Raw genomic sequence first — 4,621 nt, forward strand, 5'->3', positions numbered from 1 at the left:
AAAAATCTCGTCACTGAATCTGAGCACTGTTATTAAATAGTGAAAACAAATCCGTTGAGCTAACCCACTTTTTATAATTATTTTGGCTTATTGTAAAATTGACGTCACTTACTTAACTGACGTCATTTGTTCCACTCCAACAAAATGTTCTGCGAAAATAAGCGATTGTTACGATTTTGAAAAAGGCAAACTTTTAACAATCCTTAACAAATTTTGTTTAAAATTTTAAAACAGCGAATAAGAATAATAAACATTTAATGTTAAAATTTTATAAATATGAGTTTTTACTTTACATTTTATACTTTTTTATATATTTACTATACGTAAATATATAAAAAAGATTTAAAATATATATTTTCAAGGTTATAAAAAAGAAATTATATTAAAGTTTTCAAAAGAAACATTTTCTAAAAAAAAAAATATTTTTTTAGATTAAATTAATGGTTTTAAAAATTTTTATTAAACGAAATTCTTTTATACATTTCTTTTAAGTTTTATTCATCAGAGAGGTTGATAAGCACGCGTTATATAATGTTACGCAACATTTTTAATCTATTTACGATAAAGGAAATTTTATGCACGTAAGTTAACCTACTAGCAACAGTGCTTACATAAATTAATTAACGCGTTAGAAAAAAACTTAGCAATTACTTTTGCGCTATACAGCAATTATTATTACATTAACAAAATGAAAAAAAAACTTATATCTATATTTAGGATTGTCATTTACGCTAAACATTTTCACCCTAAACATTTAAAATACATATTACATGTTTTATATTCACAGTTATATCACATAAAATATTCAAGGTTCATTGAGTAAATCGCTTCATACTGTATAAATCTTGATGCAGCAACACACGCGCAATACAGCAATTATTAATTAACAAAAGAAAAAAAAATTAAATCTATTTATAGGATTGTCGTTTACACTCTTAAACAATTGAATGTAAAAAAAAGTTTTTAATAGTTTTTGTTTTAAGTTATATCACCTAAAAAAGTCAAGGCTCATTAAGTAAATAACAACATTTAGTTAAAATCTTGCTGCATCTGTTTGACGCCTCTTTCGCGTAATTTACCTCAGCTAACATGTGTTTTGGTTTATTGAAACCTCAAGGAAATTTCCTTTGAAATTTTGAAGTAATTAAGTTGCATATCGTTTATTAATGTCGAAATAAATTACGATAAAGTTTAGACTTTTCAATATTCTTAAACACGGCAAATATATAATTATAAACTCATTAAAGGACCTTGAAGAAAGGCAAACCAAAAGAGAAAGTGACAAGTAATTTTTGACTAAATCTAGCTACAATATGCGCCACGCACAACTGTATAAAAATAAGTTACCTTTTTTTTCATGTGATTTCATTATTAGTTACGAAAAGGTAAGAAAAAAGATTTTTGGAACTACAATGAGTTATGGAATAATGAAATAGAAATCTTATTTGCTCTGACTGAAATATTTTAGTATTTGGTTTTTAGGAAAAATTTATACTAATTTAAAAAAAACTATTGTTTACCTGAATGTTTCAGTTAAAAGTTTACATCCTTTTAACATCTCTCTGAAGATGACGAGTTTGCTATGAACAAAAGCCATACAAATGGGCTGGTACAAAAATTTTCTTGTTATAAGGGTTCTTTTTTCCAATCTAGTACGAAAGGTTTCTTAAAGGTTTCTTAAGAGTTCCCTAAGTTTGTTAATATTTCGCATTTGGAATCGAATAGATTCGATTTATTTTCATTTAAAGTGTTGTTCACCGTTATAGATAATACTTTTAACTTCGTGATATGTTGATGTGATATATAAGTGGAAAATTAGGAAATTTTCCTCAAACTTTTTATAAACTTAGTTTCTTTTTGAAAAGTAACTTAGTACTAAAAGTTTCTTAAAATTTTTGGGGTTTCTAGTCATAGTTTCTTATAAAAGAAAAAAAAGTGTATCAAACTTAACTAAATGAAGTAAACAAAATAATCAGAGTGTTGGTTAGTACTACAGTAATACACAAGAATAGAAGAAAATTCACTTCCTTTTATCTTAGAACTTTGGCAGTTATGACAAAAAAAATTTAATTATTGACTTAGCTTTTTTTTTTTAATTTCCTTTTAGTATTATTGAAGATTATAACGGAAGTTTTGTCAAGTAAACATAAAAAGAGTTAGCAAATAAGGTTGCATGATATTTATTTAAAGACAATAGTTTTCCGGGTTATTAAAGTATTAAGAGATTTTTTTTTTTACTAGTTTGCTTGCTTTATATATAATATGTAATATATATACATGTACATATACATATATATATATATATATATATATATATATATATATATATATATATATATATATATATATATATATATATATATATATATATATATATATATATATATATATATATACAAACACACACACACACAAAATAGGTACGCCCTATTCACATAGAAAAGACGTACGCCCCATTTAACTATGTACATAGAAAAATTAAATATAATTATAAATAGTTACGTAGAAGTAAAATATAAATAATTTTGACAATAAAAGTACCAGTTCATATTTTAAAAAACGTTTTTTTTTATTAAAAAAAACTTTTTTTATGAAGAAGGATGACCCCTAGCTGATATGATTTTAGAAAATGTTTTACGTTTGGCAATGCTTTTTGAGTTTTTGACGTTTAAAAAAGAATATGCAGATGCTTTTCACTATACCCATACTAAAAAGGCTCAATGGAGAAAAAAAACAGTTTAATAAAAGATAAAAAAAAACTAAAATTAAAACTACTTTACAATTATTTAAAGTTTGACTCAACTTTTCCAAGTGTTTAAAACCATTGGAAAAGAAGGGGGAAGGGGGTGACACACAAACATAAATTTTAAATATGTATTTAAAAGCACACTTAAAAGAGGAAATGCATCATTATCCTATTAAGAGCAAAATATTCTGGTGGATTTTTCTAAAACTTAAGTATTTTAAAAGTTTTAGCATCTTTTAAAATGGTTTTTGTTTTTATTTATCTCATTATAAACTTTGATTTTTTTAATCGCTATTAAAATTTTGAATTTAATTCGATTCTAAAAAAACTATTTATTTAATTATACAATTATTAATTTCAGTATTAATTATTCAATATTACCTATACATTGAGAAAACGAATATTGGCTACAGTTCATAATAAACCAGTAAACGCGATTGGCTCAAAATTTTCGAATAGTATTACTTTTCCTTTGTGATTAGAAACTGTCAAACAAAAAAACGGTCACAGTTTTTTGTGAATCACGATAATAACAAAATTATTTTTTAACAACATGTTAATATTAAATAAGCACAAAAAAAGAAAGGATTAAATTATGGTAAAAAAATATTTTTATTTGATTTTCTACAATAAAGCGTATTTATGCAATTTTTATCAAGCACCAAAAAATAATTAGCCCCTGATAATGTTCCTTCTTTGTTTTAATTTCCTGGTGAAACATTAATACCAAAAGAGTAAAAAGAAAATGAGGCAAACCTCAAATTATTTAAAGACCAGCTATTATTACTGCATTGGAATGAAATTTTGATGATAACGCAAGTAACATTTATGAAACTTTTTTCAAAACATTTTTTTCTGTTTATAAAGTTAGGGTAGAGTGGAGCATATTGGGACGCTTAAGAAACAAATGCTAGTTGCGGATAAACGAATATTAGTTAACACTGTTTTTTTATAAATTTCCTAAAATTCATTGATATAAGAAAATAAAAAATTTCTTAAATTAAGTTACGACAACCAAAGTAACCAAACTCTAGACTAGCAAAACTTTTACATTTTTCAAGTGGGTGGGGCGAAACGGAACATTTCAAAAGCAGCAGTTATTCGTCAATTTTAAAGCTTTACAAATAATGAAAAATGAAGGCGTTTAAATATGTTCAGACATTAAACTCTCAAAAAAGTAACATGCACCACAAAAATGAAATAACAAATAATTTTTTTTTAAATAGTTTTATTTAGGTGCTCTGTGATAAGACCCTAAGAAGTCCATGGGGTCTTATCACAGAGCACTGCGGATGAGCATTTAATCGGAAGTTCACACCTCCTTCCTAACCGATACCGCAAAACTTGCCCTCTTTTGTTTCTGAGGTAAGTGTGCTAACACTGCACCACGGCTGTTTTATTATAAAATGCCTCCGCTCTACTCTAATCTATATATTATTAAACTGGTAACTACTAAAATTTTATGGATTGTATAAATCAAACAAAAAATATCCTGATATTATTTGGCAACATTTTTGATGAGCTGGCTTATTAGCAATATGCTAATGTAGAGCAAACTTAAATATGTCATATGTATCAGTAGCTTTTCTAGTTCTAAGTTCCTTTTTACTCACAGCTAAAACTGCATTTCATCTCATTTTGGATGATTCATCTTTCTTTTATCATTTTTTACCTTCTTTGTTTACATTAAACACTAATAATAATCGAAGTTAAGATATAAAAATAAGAATTTCTTTGAAGTTATGACTAAAATTGCTTTTCTAAATTAGAAAAATAATATTTTAGATTAAAAATAAAATCATCAAACTCTAAACAGCATCACGAAATGGTAGTAATATATTCAAATATATAAATAATTGTTGTCCCAATATGCCC

At 25.5% G+C, this 4,621-nt stretch overlaps 1 protein-coding gene across 2 annotated transcripts in view; it reads right to left on the bottom strand.

Moving 5' to 3' along the window:
- Positions 1–206, bottom strand: part of LOC100213733 (serine/threonine-protein kinase SIK2) — a 9,869-nt gene extending 9,663 nt beyond the window's left edge. Inside the window, exon 1 of one of the 2 annotated variants that reach the window (XM_065788396.1) lies at positions 1–206. This exon is cut by the window's left edge and continues 94 nt beyond it. The gene's annotated coding sequence lies outside the window, so the exon portion shown is untranslated. The other variant, XM_065788400.1, reaches the window with a different exon arrangement.
- Between the last annotated feature and the right edge of the window lie 4,415 nt (positions 207–4,621).

Source organism: Hydra vulgaris, chromosome 01, assembly GCF_038396675.1.
Source record: "Hydra vulgaris chromosome 01, alternate assembly HydraT2T_AEP".
In the NCBI taxonomy this organism is placed as follows: domain Eukaryota; kingdom Metazoa; phylum Cnidaria; class Hydrozoa; order Anthoathecata; family Hydridae; genus Hydra; species Hydra vulgaris.